Source organism: the organism of the source record quoted next, unplaced genomic scaffold, assembly GCF_019419815.1.
Source record: "Pyrus x bretschneideri cultivar Hongxiangsu unplaced genomic scaffold, Pyrus_bretschneideri_v1 Contig1, whole genome shotgun sequence".
In the NCBI taxonomy this organism is placed as follows: Eukaryota; Viridiplantae; Streptophyta; class Magnoliopsida; order Rosales; family Rosaceae; genus Pyrus; species Pyrus x bretschneideri.
Genome location: NW_025999390.1, coordinates 18,266,265 through 18,285,477, shown reverse-complemented (window position 1 = coordinate 18,285,477; position 19,213 = coordinate 18,266,265). Strand labels below are relative to the sequence as shown.

The following is a 19,213-nucleotide window of genomic DNA, read 5'->3' as shown; positions in this document are numbered from 1 at the left end:
GGTATGGTGACTATAGAAGCTAAATGGTCGAGATTCGTATAACTCTTCATTTTGGTTACTAACAATGAATATCGATAGATGTGGTTCCTGAGTTTGTTTATCGTAAATAATTTTGGTCATTTTGTGAAAAATTTATCAATGTACTCTTGAAATTGTCACGTGAGCGACCACATGATCACCTTTTAAGGGGCATTTTTACCAAACCAACCCCTCCACTTAACAAGAATATTGACATAATTTTCTAGGAAGGAACAAAATGATTTACGATGGTCAAACTGAAAATTGTGAATGTGACAAACTACGTACTAAAGTCTGGATTATTTGAGGGATTAGGATTCTTTTCCCACTTCTTTCCATCCCCTTCCAGCCTCTCCTCTCACATTCTTGTATTTTGTTTTTATCTTGTTATAAAAAATTAATATAAGATGTTGACGTGGTTTAACTGTGACTGTTCAAATAGGAGGAGAGAGAAGGGGAGAGAAAAAAAGAGAGGAGAAAATCCTACTCCTCGTTTGAGAGAGAGAGAGAGAGATCTGAGCTCGCAGCCGACTGGTCCCTCATCTGAGCAGAAAGAACCATAGAAAGTTAGGCAACCACGGACATTTTCAAAGATGTCGATCATGAAAAATATTTCATAAACAAATTCAGAGAAGACTTTCTGTTTAAATTATTAACCCAGAAATAAAGCTTCATCTCTTGCTAGCTAGCCTTTCTGCTACGTACTCTTGTTGCATTAAACTAAACCTTATTAAAGAAAAAATAATCACACCTTAGGTGATAGGTTTAGGGAAATGGTTAATGATTTTTGCAAGTTCTTGTTTATTTTTTAATTTTTTTTTTCTTTATTCAATTTAAATGCTAAAATTAAACAATGATGTGCACCACAAATGAGAGAGTGTGTGAAAATTATCTCTCTATATCAAGAGAAAATTGTAGTAATGGTCCCTCAACTTTAATCAAATTGGAGTAATGGTCCCTTAACTAAAAATCTATGATCATTGGTCCCTTAACTCCTTCAAACGTGCAACTATAGTCATTTTCTTCAATTATATTAGAACATCCATCAAAATGAGTCACGTTCCATGCAATGAGGCTAAATTGAGGGGCAAATATGAAAAACCAAATGAGAAAAATTGTAACAGTGATCCCTCAACTCTAACCCAAACTAGAGAAATGGTCCATCAACTTTAACTCAATTAGAGTCATGATCCCTCAACTTTAACGTAACGAAGTTAACAAAAAAGATCATAGCTGCACGTTTTGATGAGTTAAGAGACCAATGATCATGAATTTTTAGTTGAGGAACTATTGCTTTAATTGGGTTAAAGTTGATGGACCATTACTACAATTTTCTCCTATATTTATTTATTATTATGTACGTTTACAATGAACCATCTATTCCATGAAGCAAGATAATAAAAAAAAAGGGCAGGGCTTAACAAAATTCAGTCAAAGGCCTCCTTGATCCAAACATTAATTGATAATCTATTCAAATAGTCTGGCCCCATTAGTCTTATTTTAACATTAATCTTGTTTTTTACTAAGGTAATTAATAATTGCAAGTGAAATTTGGCATGATTATCGTGGTGTTAAAGGTAAAGACCAAAGCTATATAAAGGGTGAGGAGGCTTAGCTTAAGAGGCAGAAATCTCATTCTTAACAAAGATTGGGAAAATGGGGCCTTCACAAGTGACCACTCTTGTGGTCACTATACTAGTGGCACTAGTCTCTCTCACATTGCCTTCAAAAACTTCAGCTGACTACCCTTACTCATCTCCACCACCACCGGCTTCTCCCTACTACTACAGGTCACCACCACCTCCTTCTCCTTCTCCTCTAGTGTACTCACCACCTAAGCATCCCTACCACCCCAAGTCACCACCACCATCACCAAAGCCTTACCACTACAAGTCCCCACCACCACCTAAGGAGCCTTACCACTACAAGTCTCCACCACCACCACCCAAGAAGCCTTACCACTACAAATCTCCCCCACCACCACCCAAGAAGCCTTACCACTACAAATCTCCACCACCACCACCCAAGAAGCCTTACCACTACAAATCTCCCCCACCACCACCACACAAGAAGCCTTACCACTACAAATCTCATCCCCCCACCACCACCCAAGAAGCCTTACCACTACAAATCTCCCCCACCACCACACAAGAAGCCTTACCACTACAAATCTCCCCCACCACCACCACCCAAGAAGCCTTACCACTACAAATCTCCCCCACCACCACACAAGAAGCCTTACCACTACAAATCTCCCCCCACCACCACCACCCAAGAAGCCTTACCACTTACAAATCTCCCCCACCACCACACAAGAAGCTTACCACTACAATCTCCCCCACCACACCACCCAAGAAGCCTTACCACTACAAATCTCCCCCACCACCACACAAGAAGCCTTACCATACAAAGCTTCCCCACCACCACCCACAAGAAGCCTTACCACTACAATCTCCCCACACCAAACAAGGAAGCCTTACACTACAATCTCCCCCACCACCACCCAAGAAGCATTACCACTACAATCTCCCCACCACACCACCTAAGAAGCCTTACCAATAAATCCCCCCCACCACCACCACCCAAGAAGCCTTACCACTACAAATCTCCTCCACCACCACCCAAGAAGCCTTACCACTACAAATCTCCCCCACCACCACCACCCAAGAAACCTCACCATCACAAGTCTCCTCCACCACCACCCAGGAAGCCCTACCACCCGGTGCACTCACCCCCACCACCAAAGAAGCCTTACCATTACAAGTGTCCTCCATCACCACCCAAGAAGCCCTACCACCCGGTGCACTCACCCCCACCACCAAAGAAGCATTACCATTACAAATCCCCACCACCACCACCACCACACAAGAAGCCTCACCACCCAGTTCACTCACCACCTCCACCTAAGAAGCCTTACCACTACACGTCTCCCCCACCACCCCCTCCAGTCGACAAGTCTCCTCCACCACCAGTTCACTCACCACCACCACCACCTATTAAACATTAAAAGCCACCAACTCCTCCAGCAGTTCACCCACCACCCACTTACATCTATTCATCACCCCCACCTCCTCACCACGACTAGATATTGAGAGCTTAGTTGCATCCAGTTGGTAAGCCTCTCCATTCTATGTTTTTAGATCATATCCATACAACTGCAAGCAATTGCCAAATAATTCGACAAAAAACATCCCTAGCTATAAAATTATAAAACACGAGTGTTTATTTCCGTTTTTGGCTAATAATCCATACTGGCATATGCAAGCTTAATGCATTTCCAGCATATCGTCATTACTCAATTAAAGTTTCTTGATATTTAGTAGTACTCAAGTGTAACAAATAGACCAATGACAGAGACCTAATATATATATATCTTTGCAGGTAAAGGAAGAACAAGTCGAACAGCGCGCCTTATCAGCACACGAAGACGAAGAAGAGAAAGACAACGAGTTTCCATGCAGCTGCTGATGTAACGTGTTTTATTTAATTATGCCATATTTGTTAAAGGTTCATATTTTCCTTTCCTCGTAATATTAGACAGTTGTAGGGCCCTCATGTTTCATGTATTTGATTTCCTCTTTGTCGAAAGAGATGGTATATGTATGTCGTTTGTTTCAACCTTCCAATGGAGAGGTGATCATAATAATAAAATAAATAGATTTCCCAAATTTTCCTTAATTTCTCATCTGTCTGATGTTTTATTCTCTTAATAATTAGTTTTCCAAATAATGTTAGAGAAACCACATGTACAACGGGTGTACCATTTGTTCTGACAAATGATAATTACATGTTACCTCAATTAATGTGTTTATCTCATTGGAAGCTAGTTGTAATATCACTTGCCACATTATATGGTGATGTGGTGTATATTTGTGGCATCCTTAACATCACTCAAGATTCCTTGTAATTAATAATATATGTGAGTGTTGTTGACAAATCAAAGGATGAGAACGAAGAGCTAACAAGAGTTGGTTGAGTTGGTAAAGATCATTCTCTTCACTAGACCAAATTTTATATTCGAGTTCAGCTGCTGACAATCCCTCTTAGTGGATGATTTGTAAAAATTAAAAAAAGGACTAAGACCCCCTCTATAAGTCTTCCATAAGGCTTGCGTATGCCTTGACCCTGGGATGAGATATCCTCTTGCACCCCTAAAGGTTTGATTAACAATAAAAAGAATGAGAAAAAGAAAAAATTATTTACAAATTCTCTTGTTCCATAACACAAAATAAAGAAGACTACAAATTGTTAAAATGCCTACATAACCAAAAGATTACATTTTGTCAAGCTTTATTTTTGTACTACTAAGTTACAACATGTATTTATAAAGACCTAATTCTAAAACAAACTGGAAAGTAATCTAATTAATCCTAACGAAAAACATAAAAATACACTAACATAAAGTAAACCATTTGATAACCTTTCCAATGTGTACTTGGCCACCTTTTAATCACAAAAAATAATATAACTAGTTTAACCCTTTCATTGAGCTAATAATTATAAAATATAAAAATTTCAGAACAAATAAATATATAAAGAAAAATACTGTTCATATCACATGTACGCTGCAAGTGCAAAGAAATCTGAATAGCTCACAACTTTAGGAAAAAGTACGTTTTGTGGAATCTTTCTTAAAAGGCTTAAATGTTAAGATGGCATCTGTAGTATACGCATATGGTCAATTTAGTCTTTATATTTTTTATTAGGTTTAGTCATTATGTTTGTATTTGTTAACTAATTAAGGACATTTTATTCAATCTCTTTTAAAAAATTTATAAGAAAAATCATATGAGAAATAATTACCATATCTCTTTACAAAAAAAATGCAAATCAATGGGATAAACACATATAAGAAATAAAACTTCCAATCTAAAAAATGATTGAGGTTGTGACATAAAAAACGGAGGGGCTAATGTTAGGGATGAGGTTGGAGAGTTGGAAGGGGAAAAAATTTTCCTTTAATTTTTAAATTTTATTTCATTTTAAATATTTTAAATCAAATAAATTATAATTTTATAAATAATTTATAAAAAAAAATTTACAAAAATTAAATGAAAATATCTTTAATTGACTAACGAAGATAAATACAAGACCAAATCTGCTAAATTAAAAACACATAGACTAAATTAATCTAATGACTAAAACACATAGACTATTTTAACATTTAAGCCCTCTTAAAAATGCTTAAAAGCTCAGAATGGCTGGAGCAGTTTAAGTAACAATTACTTTTCGACAAAAAGAAAATTCAACGACAACATAAATGAATACCAACAGGAGATTTAAAATGAATTTTTACCGGATCTTGGGGGTTAAAAGACTTTAAGCAGTGGTCTATTAAACGAATAACAATCATCTTTCAGTCCAAATTTTGTTTGGATATATAATTCTCATGAAGAACATTTTCAATTCCTTCTATTTAAAATTTCGTAATTCATTTCTTACTAATTTAATTTTAATTTTTTCAGACTTAAAATCTCGTCGCTAGTCACTTAGTAATATGGTCTAGTTGTATTTCTCTTTACTTGTATTTAAGAGAACTTATATTCGATTTTTGCTAAAAGCAAATTTGAACCAAATTATTACTAGCTTATTGTGAGACTAAGTTCATCTCCTCTCAGATAATATCGTTTGTTAAAAAATAAAATAAAAATCTCGTCACTCAACATAACTCAAGTGTTTCCTGTTAAAGTGAGTAATTTATTTCAAGCAACTCTGCCCTGACACGGCTCAATTTGTCTTATTCTTCGACCATCTCCAACCGAAGGGTCCAGAGGGCTAGAGGGTCGAAAATAGCCTAAAAACCGACTCCAACCAAGGGCTAGGCCAGAGGGCTCGTAGAATCTGAGAGGGCCCCACAGAATTTGAAAGGGCTAGCCAGAAAACTGATTATTCATGTTGGTTATAATCAACAGGAATTCTTAAAAAGAATTTTGAATCCAACGGCTAGCTGGCACTAATTACCGTTGAATTCAAATTTTTTTTTTTATAGGTATTTTGGGCTTTTTTTTTTTTTTTTTTTTTTAAAAAAAAAAAATCTATTTTTTTCCTATAAATACCTAAATCATTCCTCACAAAATTTTCACCATTCCTACACCATTTCAATTCTCATATTTTCCTTCCTCTTTCAAAAATCTATCCTTCAATTTTTTTAATAATTTTGAAATGACCTCGTTTGCAATGAAAGGTAGGGCTTGGACTCAAAAAGAAGATGAAGCTCTTAGTAAGGCTTATAGATGGGTGTTGGAAGATAGTGTGAGGGGGAATTGTCAAACAAATGACGGTGTTTGAACTCGTGTGTCTAAAAAATGCTTAGAGTTCTATGAAGGCACCACTCCAGTGAATATTCGAAACAACGAGAATTGTTCTATGGAAGAAACATCTTCAGCCAAGTTTGAACAAATGACAGTCAAACATTGTTAGCAGCGTAAGTAGCGCTAATTACTACGACGAAGTAAGTGTTTTCACAATTTATTTTAAATATTTAATTATATTACATTTAATTTCATAAATTAATTTCCTTTAATTTTTTTCTAGGTACGCCAAGCGGAGGAATTGTATATGGACAACAGCTTGAAACCCTTTCAGTTTTACAGTTGTTGGGAAATTTGTAAAGGGTGGGTGTTATTTGAAGATCCACCACAGAGAGCTCCTACGCATGTGTTCGGAACTGCATCCTCAGCTGCAAATATGGATGAAGATGGATCTCCAACCATTCAACAAGTAAGGGTAGAAATCCATCTTCAGGTGAAGGTTCCATACCTAGGGCTATGGGACAAAACAAGGCACAAAGGTTGAAGGAAAAGGGCAAGGCAAATGATGATTATGCCACTCAACATGAAGTGACGGCCTCATTGCAATTATTGGAAGAGCAAAATGCCATTGAGGCGGAAGAAAGGAAGTGTTGGCATGAAGAATGGGCCAAACAAATACAAGAAGAGATGGATGATAAGAATATGAAAATGAACACTTTGAATTACACTCCAATGAGTAAGGCCTATTTTGACAGGAAAAAAAAAGAAATTATGAGCCGACGGCAGTTGTTTACCTCTGACTATACTCATACGATGGCAGATGATGAAGATGATGTTGATTATGGATATTAAATTTAAGTTGTTGTAGTTTTTAAATTTAAGTTAATGTTGTTTTCAAATTTAATTTGTAGTTTTTAAATATAATTTGTCGTTTTTAAATTTTAGTTGTAATTTTTAAATATAAGTTGTAGTTTTTAAATTTAAGTTGTTGTTGTTTTAAATTTAAGTTGTTGTAGTTTTAAATTTTGAATAATAAATTATGTTTGACAATATGGCCCTCTGTTGGAGACGGTTTTTTGTGACAGGGGTAAAATGAGCCCTCTAGCCCTTTTGCCCTCAGGTTGGAGACAGAGGCAAATATGGTCATGTTGTGACAGCCCGTTCCGGATTATTCGTACCGTAGGTGTGAAATGACGATTTTGCCCCTAGTGGTTATGTTTCATTTTGGGGTGTTTGTTTTGTGGGCTTGTTGGCTGCATTTGGGCCACACATCCACTCTCGTCCTCATCTCCTTCTCGTATCCTTCTCTGTTACGAACACTCTTTCTCTCTCTCCTTCTTCTTCTTCTTCTTCATATGGACAAGTACCAAAACCCGTGAAAACGTTGTGGATCGAGGTGGAAAGTTATATCTTTGTGTTCGTGAAGATCATACGAGTTCAACCATACCCATTTCAGGTAGGAAATCCTTTGATTTCACGTCGAACCAAGGAACCCTGATTTTGGTCACTGTTCATGCATACGTGAAATGTTGTTTTTCAGGGAATTTGAAGTTTATAGGAAGCTTAGTGAGGTCCTCAGGAAGCTTGGGGTGGTTCGTTGGAAGGATTTGGACGTTGGGATCGTGAGTTGCAGGTTTGGCTGGATTTTGTGAAGTTTATCTGACGTGATTTCGTGAATTTCACGGCTTGAAAGTGGTAAGGTTTTGTTCTGCTTGTTGTAAGCTTTATTTTGGTACCAATTTTATAGAATTTGGTTGAAAATCGAGTGAGAGAAGAAGGTTTAAAGTTTTTCCTGTTTTCCAGCGACGGCGACGGCACCGGAGGTGTGCCGGAGAAGAAGACGGAATATTCCGTCAGTTTGGACGGAATATTCTTAACGGCGTTAGGTTAACTTTAACGGAATTTGTTAGTTTTAACGGAATATTCCTGATAGCGTTAACTGACGCCGTCAGTGTGCCTGGCACGTGGCCTTGCGTGGCAGGTACGTCTGGCCGTGCCTTGACCGGCGCGTGAGACGTCAAAAAATTATTTTAAAAATATGGGGATGTTCGTGAGGTTGAGTAGATCACGTTGGTGTATTCACACACCCCATTTGAGCATTGTATGAGAAGTTATTACCTAGTTTTGGTTATGTTCTTTAAATTGACATTTTTATAGTTGTTTCGCATATAGGTGAGACCTATCTCGAGGACGAGCGCAGTCACTCGAGGCAAAGGGGTTACGACCCTTCCATATACCAGTGAGTGGGCTTTTGGTTTTCCGTATATGCCTATATACTGTGGTCTTTCCTAGAAAATGAAATGGAATGTTTATATGTTTTAAATGCCATGCATTGCGTTTGCCTAATGATTTATGCATTAGTAGTTGCATATATGTATGTTTGGTGCTGCAGACGCACAGGTAAGTGTCAGGTAAGTTATGGTTTATGATGATGATATGTAGTTATGTGAGATACGTAGAGAGCTCATAACCTGCACCCCCGATGTTAATGCTCCCGCCCAGAGTAGGGCACAGTCCTTCACGTGATGTTTACCTCCCGCACCCTACGCTCATCTTGGATCCAAGTTAGGTGCACAGTCCTGTTGTACAGACCACTATAGATGGTTCCAACTCATAGGTGACCCGCGATTATTCACCCAGTCTTCACGTGATCGTAGCACTTGAGCGTATTTATTTACAACCAGTCCTGTCGTACAGACCACTTTTGGTGGTTCCGACTCGTGTGCAGGTATAGTTAGTGAGTTGGGGATTTGAGCTCTAGATTCAGCCGTACAGGTCACGTTAGGTGACTCCGGCTGACATGTTATTTGCATTGTTTGACATTACCTGGGTTGCTTACATTTTATGTAGAGGCATTCGACATGGCATATTTCTGAGCATGCTTTCTATATATGTGTTTATTCTATTTTCTGGGAAACTATACAGGTTTTACGGTGACGGGTTAGAACTTTTGATAATGAAATGATTTTGAAAAGCTTTGTTTTTGCCCACTCACACTTTCTATTTTGCGCCCCTCCAGGTTCTAGTTTAGATTGCTCTTTTGGTGGCTCATGAGGCATTCACGACATATTTGACAGATTACCACCAGTGTAGGACCCCCTCTGGGTGTGTTTAGTTAGTAATTGCTCCTCTGGATTGTATTAGGTTTTCTATGCTCTGAATATTGTTTTTCACACTTATGCTTGCACATGTATGTTAACTACTCTGTGTGTAGTTTGATTTTTATTTGTTCGTACTTTTATTATTATTCTTAGCTTCCGCACTGTGCACATGGTTACGTCACTCTCACGTGACAGCCAACATGCCCTGATTTCGGTCGGGGTGTGTCATATGTACTGTTCATTAAAACATTAATATCTTGGAGGGTCAGAAGACTAAAACGAGCTCTCTGGCCAGCCTTGGATGAAGATGGCCTTATTTTCTAATATTGGGAGTTGAAATATAAAGTTAAGAACACTACAAAGCATGGAGGAGTGGAGCTTTCAATTAAGTGATCTATATATTTTCTTCAATTATTTCCCATATTTCATGGCTTAAATTTGTGATTACTTTTTCAAAAATAAAATGTCAAATACTTTTACTCAAAGTTAATGCTGTCTATTTTTTTTAGAAAACAAGTTAAAAGTGGTAATTTTATTGATAAAACTTAGTTTACTATATATATATAATTGTCTTCCAGTAGACCATCGTGGATAGAATCAAAAGGACAAACCCTAAAAATTTCTTACTAGTATAAAGAGAAAAACGAATTCACTGTTGTGCGATATTGAGATTGTTCAAAATTCTACAATGAACCACTTGTTAGGATTCAAATCATATATAACGTTAGCAAATAGAACGAACCAATCACATAAATAGGAAAGGATTCAGATCATGTATTCGGTCAATGACATTTATAACCAAATTAATCTTCCACATATCAAATAATTGGTAGATTGAAGCATTTCCTAGCTAGATTCGGACCAATAATTTTTTAGCAACGATTTTTTTCTGAAAATTAAATTCAAAAGCTCTCACTCATGCGTTAAGAGAAGTATATACCACTTACAATACTAGTGAAAGATATTCAGTTGTTTTAATGACTTAATTTTGAAAGGCATATTAATTATTTTTAAAAATAATGAGCAGATAGGATTTGGCCTAGTGTCGAGTGCCGACCAAAAATGAATTGTTTTTTATGAATTATAGGATGCACCTTCACAGAAGGGGATCATCTTCGGATCTTTTCCACCTAATCTTCCTCATCAAACAAATAATCCAGTGCTCTCATTGTATTTTGTTGTCTTGACCTCATAATTAGTTCAAAGAAGACCAAATTTGATGGTGTAGGTGGAGCGGTGCTAGATATTTTGCATACCATCCAATTGGAATTTGGCTTCATCAATGGGACTAGAGATACGGATTTTACTTCCTAATTCATCTTTCGCTTGCCAATTAGAATATTACATAATTCATTTAATTACATCTCTCATTAATTGTTTCGGCAACTATCTTCTTATTAAGTCTTGAATTTGATCACAATTTACATTATCATACCTAGGATCAATGATGGAGTTTTAGTTTTCTTTTCAATGGATTGAATTGATCTAATAATTGAGCGTTTGTAAGACTCATGGCAACTGATCACATATAATTGGTAACTTTTTTAATACAATAATATATGTACACTGAAGGGTGGGGGAATGAATTGGATGTGAACTCATCATTCACGAGACTTGAACCTACGAACTCTTATTTACAAGCGAAGAGTAATAGCATTAGACAGTATAGTATTAAGTGAGACATATATTTATACTTATAAGTAGGTTATTTCATTTAATTTTTTTCCTTGTGAAAAGCTTATTTCTCATGATCCCATTATTACAGAATTCTAGCTCTGCAACTGTATGCAAGTCATTCTCCAGTTCAGACCGAGTTTAAACAATATATTAAAGTTACGGAGCCTTAATCCAGCTTGTTTATTATGTGGAATTTCCCTGACTACATTTTTGTTTCATCTTTTCATAACGTTGGATTCTTGTTAGTCTTATACGATGTCAGTTGTTGTTTTTACCCTTCCACTTGGAGATTCTGATTTACCTTGGGACTTTGTCTTTTCTCATCATCATGCGGTCAAATATAAAAGAACAAAATAAAACAATGTGACAAATTCTTTCCAGCTTGCAGTGGATAAGATTCTGGAAAAAGGGGTTTTAAAGATGAATATGACAGTGAAGCAAAAGGATTGAATATGGTTCACCAAAAAAAAAAAAAAAAAAAAAAAAAAAAAGATTGAATAGTCCTTTTATCTTCACCTAGAAGAAACTTAGCCCATATCATCATCAGGTTTAAAACTTGGGAAAAAAAAGACTATCAATCTAAAACAATACCTAGTCTATATAGATGATGACAATTGTTTGTTGAGGTCCGCAATTAAAGTCGATTATCCTACCTTCTCGTTTAATCAATATATTGTTGGATGAATGATGCTGGGCACACGAAATGTTTGTAGTAAGTGATGTGGCACCAATCAAATTTGTACCTTGATTCAAGTTGAAATTTGACTAATAAATAAGAATTTATATAGTGTAGAATGTGCCATACCATTTGGTGTACAAATTTAATGCATGAATTTAATGTATGTAGCACCGTCCATAGTTAGATATCTAGTAAATAGTGGAAGATTTTTTGCTCTTCGTATACTAAGTGATTTTTCTGTGTAAACAAATCCGAATCTGACATGTCAATTTTCTATTTTAATGATATATATATATATATATATTTGTACGTATTTGTAATACAACCATTTGCTATTATAGTAAGTCTTTCTATTTTTCCTTTTGTTGAATATCAATTAGTTCAAGGGATTCAAAATTTTAACCTCTTTCAATATTGAAAGATAATGAAAGATAAGTACTCATAAATTATAGCCTCAATCATAGCCTCGCGGCTAACCAAAAGCATTGCACCTGATTTGTTGCATGTTAGACATGAAGCCTTAACATAATGTTGGAAAATAAAGTCCTAGATCAAAGACACAATAAAATACTTTACAATTTATTTGTACGAAGTTCACTGCTAATACTATCAAATCCTTTTGTTATATAACACTTCATACTTGATAATACGGCAATTTTTGATACAAAATAGTATGATGATTTAGCGATGTTCCGTAATGAACCATGCTAAATCTAAAGAGTTTATCACATAATTGAATTTTTGTTCTATGTAAAAATTGTAAATACATACACACACAAGGACACACATGCTTTATGTATATGCAATGATCAAGTTCCCACAAAAAATATAAAAAACCTTCAAGTTAAAAGAGTAATGTTAGGAATATTAAATTTAGAAACTAAATTTGTAAACTAAATGATGTGTCACCAATAAGTATAAACACGTTTATCAACGTTTAAATAATAAATCAATCATCAACTTCTATATCCTTAATTTTCAAAACTGTCTCCAAATTTAATCTCCCTAGCATTACCCAAAGTTAAATTGACCAGTCACATCGTCTCATTGGGTGTCCTTACTCCTTAATGAAAGGACTCGGCTTTTCTAACTTAACTGTCGTATTCAACATAGTTGTAATTAATCAACTTAAACCATTTCGTTATGACCTAATTAATATAATCTTAAGGTGCATGTAGATTAGGTAGCTAATTCTACTTTTCATTCGATCTTTGACGTCGAGATTATCTTAATTAGTGCCGGTTAATTTTAGAGAATTTTAATGAAACACTTTCGGTACTGTTCATTTTTAATGAAAAACCATATTTTTACCTTTCTCTGGCACTATTCACTACACCTTTATTTGTCTTTTTTCATTAAACTAAAGTTTTTTTTTTTTTTGAACTTTTCATTAGTTTTCCTTTAATTTTATATGCACTTCTGAGTGATTAAATTTTATGAACCTATTTTGTGTGGTGCTTTTATCATTGATTGACATGTATTAAGTTTATAATAATTTCATGACAATAAAGTTAAGCATGGTCATGTTTATTATCACGTATCAATTAATGATAAAAGTCACAAAGAAGCCACACGTAAAAAGAGTGTAAAAAATTTGAACTCCGTCTCTGATTACATCACCATGGCACGTAAACGCATTTGTATCCATGTATAAACACATGGCACGTAAACGCATTTGTATCCATGTATAAACATATGTAAGAGTTAAGACTCAAGATTTATAAATTCGTTTTGTTGTCCTTTTTATGAAGAAATTAATGATTTGATTTGGCACATGAAAGTCGAACTGAAATGTAGGCAATAATACAACTCAATTTGCTAAGAAGTATGAAGGAAACGTAATTCTTCTTTTATATATATATATATATATATATATATATAAAAAAAATAAAAAAAAAAATAAAAAAAAAAGGAGCAAAACTCTATGATGGCCAACATTCCAGCCAGATTCATTCAGAGCTGATGGGTCTTTTCCCCTTGTCCTTCGGTAATATTACTTAAGAATGATTGGTAAGAAATTGAATGTGGATACGATTTGACTATTGGCAAGCTCAAGCTCATGTTCGAAAATCCTTACACTTCTTTGGTTTTTCCTATGTCTAAAAATTGACATTTCAATTATTTAAACCAACCATGATCAACAGTTCTATGAATTGTTTTTCAAAATTTGGTTAAATTGTTTCATCCAAATTAATTCATCAAGATTACTTAACAGGGAGATTCAACTATTTTGTGAGAGCGTTCAAAGTGTACATGTTATTTGACTGCCCGACACACCTTAATTTCTCATATCTCTTTAATAACTTTAGTTTTGCTTTTGAAGAAATAAATAATTAAAAATACAAACCATATTGCATTAAAAGGCGAGAGATTGTAGTAAAAATATTTTCATCATTTTAAGTTGTCGACCCCATAATTCTTTGCTCTGTACATTTTATCTTTTTGGTGGTCCTTGTTTTGGTTTGCTGTAAATTGCGAGGGATTGTAATAAAGTGTCGGCAACCAACAATTTGCGCCGATGTTCTCGTCACCTCACCTGGAAAATGGAATGGAGGGCCAAATGTCAGTTTATATTTTTAATTTTTATGTTAACATTTTCAAGTTTATACAAGTCAATGGTTGAACTTGAAATTGCCATAGAAAACAAACACAACATGTGGACAACAAGGAAGAAGATATGAAATCGGGAGCCTACGGTAACGAAGTAAACAAATTATACTTAACCAATCCATTTTAATACATGTTGGTGTTGTCACTCATGGGGAAATGGAGAAGAAATAATCATTATCCACTTACAATCAGATGTTTAATCTATTAACTAGCTAGTTACAAAGTCAAAGATTTATCATTTAATGGAATCATAGGATGTAAACATCTATGATTAATATGTGTGCGATAATTAAACTAACCACGAGTAATACTGTAATGAGTTTGTTCGAGGAGTTGTGATCAATATTTCCTCTTTAACTATTGCTTGTGCAGCCACCTAGTTTACGGTCTAATGATATTCTTCCTTACTTGCAAATGAGATGTCTTAGGTTCAATTCTCGCCAAAGATGAATTTTAACCACATTATTACTAGTGCATTGTGAGACTTGTCTCACTCCCCCACCCCCTTCTTAAAAATAATATCATTTGTTAAAAAAATAAAAAAATATTGCTTGTGCAAAACACATAGGTTTCACTACTAGAATTTTGATTTTTTTTTTTGAACAAACGGTATTATCTACATTAAGGGGAGGGAGTAGGCTTAGAATAATAGTGGGTTAACAATAATGTGGCTCAAATATAATTTTGATTCTTTTAAACCTAGGAGTGCAATACTAATTCTTTATCTTTATGTTAACCATAATATCATTACAGAAAAAGTTATAACCCGGCATAATCAGCAACTTGGAGTATAGAGATAAGATGCATGACTTAAAAGGAAATTTGAAGTGATTTTCGAAACTCCTTTTTTATTTCTGCACACCCTTTTTTAAGTTTAGTCTTAGATTCATTTTTTATTTGTTCAATCTAATTATAAGAAGAATAAAAAGGTAGAGATGTGCGGGAGGTAAAGATGTGTGTAAAAATATTTTCAAACAAACATAGTTCACCGAGTGGTTGTAATTCACATGGGACCTTCTTGGATACCCGGAAGACCTGTACTCTCAAGTACTGTTCTAAAACATCAACCTAGGCGATGGTGTTTCGCCAGTAATTTAGGCCAAATCATCTAGCAAAATCAGGTAAGAGTTACGCTCCTGTCTAGGCTGTGATCTAGGCTTTTTTTTTTTTTGTTTTTGTATACTGACTTTCTCTTGTCTTTCATCGCCATTGCATCTCTCGTAGACAATAGAAGATCTGAAGAGAAGAGGGAGGATAAGAGAGAGAGAGAGAGAGAGAGAGAGAGAGAGTTCATATTGCAAATATGCAATTGCAAAGAAGTGGTGGGACAACAATAGTTAGGGTTTAACATTTAAGTCAGGTTACATTTTTCTTAAACAAACAATATTATCTACATTAAGAGAGTGGGGAAGTGGGCTAAGCCTCATAATGGGTAAGCCATAATAATGTGGTTCATATTCCCCTTTAGCGAGAAACGAACCTAGGACCTCTCTCTTATAGGTTAGGAGGAATATCACTAAACTGTAGTATTAAGTGACAAGTCATGTTACATTTTTTAAAATCAGGGAATATAATTTTTTATTTATTTTTGTAATGGCAAAATCAAGCCCAAATTTCTTTTAAATGTGAAAGAAAGGCCCACAATGGTGTGGGCTTAGAAAATGTTATAACACCCAATAAAAAACCTTTTAAATTTTACACATTTACTCAATATTTATAATATATAGTAAATTTAATCAAAGCTTGGCTCCAACTTATGTTTTTTGCTTGGTTTTTGGTTAACTAAAAATCGCATTACCAGGGCAAAGATGCCAAAGAACTTACAACCAAAGACTACAAAGAGGCAAGCCAATACTAGCTAAGAAAATAAAGCCGGTCAGTGCAAAGAGGTACATTTTGAAGGGACGCTGCAACCTATGCTAATGCGTTGCCCCTTGCACTACCACAAAACAGAAATTTAAGGAAGACAGGGAAGCCCATCATTGTTTAGTACATGAATAAGGGAAGATGGGGATCGATCGACCTAAGTGAAATCGCACATCTCCCTACTTCTTTGCGACGCTAGAAGATTTGTCGCCATGTTGGTTGGTTTGAGATCCAAGACCAGCGATAATCTTGGAAGGACTCTCCAATTTTCTTGCTTTTGATCAAAGTAGGAAAGGCCTCACAACTACCATTTGTTAGAACATTCCTCAGGCAAGAGATAGATTCCAATGAATCAGACTCAATGATCACCGAATTGAAGCCCAAAGAGTTGCCCAGCTGATAACCTCGAAGAATGGCCATTGCTTCAACAACTTTCACACTTGAGCATGAAAGCTAAACCTCCGAGCAGCCACGAACTTACCATCGGAGTCCCGAACTATTGCACCAGCAAACCCCAAAACAGTAGAGGTCGTCTAACTAGCATCAACATTAATCTTCATGAACGCAGGGCCTGGGGAAAACCACTAAGCAGGCAAGGAGGAAGTATTGATGCTCGGCTGATCTCTTATAACAATTGTATGAGAAGCACCCGCGAAAGCCCTAACAACAATGGAAATAACCAGAAGTACCTACCTCGAAGCGATTGGTTGCTGATTAAAGACGAAGTTGCATCTGGCCTTCCAAACCTACCAGTATGTGAAAGCAACCATTGACAGCATCCTCCCCACGTCCGTCGATGAGCTAGTCATGGAATTGATAATAGCAAGGAGCCAATTAGCCCATGTTGTAATACCATTCCAATTAATCTTGTAGTTTAGGACCCCACCAAACCAAATGGTCTCTACCTATGGGCAGAGAAGGAAAATGTGTTCAATGCTTTCCTCATGGTTATGGCATATTGGACAGATTGAGGAAGGGGATGATCTATGCTTAAACAAGTCCTTCATTGTATCCAAAGCCCTATGAAGTGCTTTCCACATAAAGCTTTTAATCTTAAAAAGGGTTTCCAACTTCTAGATAACCTTCTATAACAATTTCGGGATTGTTGTGGAAGAAGTAGAGCGATGACTTACTCTTAGGGCAGTCACCGAGTAGGCCCTATGGTACTCATATTTCACGGAGAAGATGCCTGTTTTTTTTTTTTTTTCCATAAGGGCACACCAGTCTATCCTCTGTCGCAAGGTCCCTGATGTTCAATTCCAATATCGCATCGTGCTCTTCCACTAGGATGAAGTGTTGAAGGAAATCAATATCCCTCGAACCGTATGAAAAAAAAAAAAAAAAAAAAATCCGAAAGGAACCGTGTTGATTGAAAAAGTCAACTTTGAGTAAAAAAACCGAAACGGACCGTTCAAATCGATTTCAGTTTCAAATGAACAAGAATTGGCCGAAATCGAATTGAAAACCAGGGGATCTCATCCTAATTAGGGTTCACCCACCTCACCCTCACCTCACTCACGTCTCACTGCCTTACATCAGACCCCCCCCTTCCCCCAATGTCGCTCAGCCGGTCAACCTACTCATGGCCCTCATCCAGAATTTCTGCGATATCTTAGGTAGCTTATAACCTCTGTTCTCTGCGACGAGCCTCGACATCCCTCATCCATGACAACTCACGACTCTTCGTCCTCCGTCCTCCCTCCTTGGATTACGTGAATTTCCCTGTTTTTGATTGCGAACTGGCTCGGTTGCAACTTGTTGTTTTCTGACTGTTGTTTTGTTTTGAGCTTCATATGTTTTGTTAGTTAAGTAATGATGTAGCAGAATCAGAGGTTGAATCAATTGGGAAGTTCTATTGTGTATTAACGTCCAATTCTTTTGTGACAAAGTTTGATGATGCTAAGTTTCTAGACTCGATCGATCTTGGTAGTTCTTGATTGATTCGTGGCTTTATAATTTTGGTAGATATATAGTTCATTGTTTTAGTGTCCAATTCTCTAGATATATAGTTCACTGTTTTGTATTGATTTTGGCAGTTCTTGATTGATTCCGGGCTTTATGAGAACAAAGATGAGGCTACAAAGAAAGAAGAGGTTCTTGGTCACATTGATCAGGTATAGATACATAGTTCACTATTCTATTGTCGGCTAAGAGAAAAATCAGTAATTTGATGATATTGGAAATGACTTAGAATTTTATTGCAATTGGCGGGTTGGTTTAAAGCATTATCAATGTGGTGTTGTTTTGGGATTATTGTCAATTGTGTGTAACTGTGACCTAAAATAAAATAAGTCGCTTCCTTTGGGACTCCTAGCTTATGTTTACCATTATTGTCGTCATTTACACGCCATAGATTTGAAGTCTTGCATTTCCCTTTGGTTGGGTAGTACTTTCGTTCAATGAGGTAATTGGTAAGGCTGGGTGAACGTGAAACAATTGACAAGTCAAAGAGGTTGCACATATCAGATGGTGGAAGATGCAAATGCTGTCATTTTCACTTTTGGGTTTTATCGTCTTGGGGGTAAATATCAGTTCCAACGATTACTTCTCGTGGGTATGTTCTGTTGGAACTTGCAAGTGGTCGCTTGTGTTGGATTTGTTGCAACTTTATAGAATCAGTTTTAGAAGATGTATTTGAATGTATGATGATTTGGTGTTCAAATAATTTAGTATTCGGAACCATAAACCGGCAAGAACGGAATAAGAAGCAGTCTAGACCGAACCGTACGGTTCTAGTAATAAATTTAAGTGAAACTGCACCGAATCGAATCATTGCTATTTTAAGGTTCTGGTTCCGGTTTAGGGGTGGAACTGTACCGAACCGCACCGTGCCCACCCCTAGCCCCACCAAAATCTGGTGATCGTTGCATCCAATTTATGCTTGGTAACTCAAGCAAACCTAGCTTTCTTTTTTTCTTTTTTTCCAAAATCACGACCATTCAAAGCAAAAAAAAAAAAACGAAAGCAGCTCTTAGCTGCTTTCAAAAACCTTTTTTTTTTTTTTTTTTTTT

General features: G+C 36.0%; 1 long non-coding RNA gene and 1 pseudogene across 1 annotated transcript; one reads left to right on the top strand and one right to left on the bottom strand.

Annotated features, from left to right (window-relative positions):
- Positions 1-1,574: 1,574 nt before the first annotated feature.
- Positions 1,575-3,103, top strand: LOC103957983 (annotated as a pseudogene).
- A 13,004-nt stretch (positions 3,104-16,107) lies between these two features.
- On the bottom strand, positions 16,108-19,213 carry LOC125480016. The gene is made up of 2 exons (XR_007260426.1): positions 16,896-19,213; positions 16,108-16,773 (listed from the first exon to the last, which is right to left on the bottom strand). It is a non-coding gene; the product is annotated as an uncharacterized LOC125480016 (long non-coding RNA).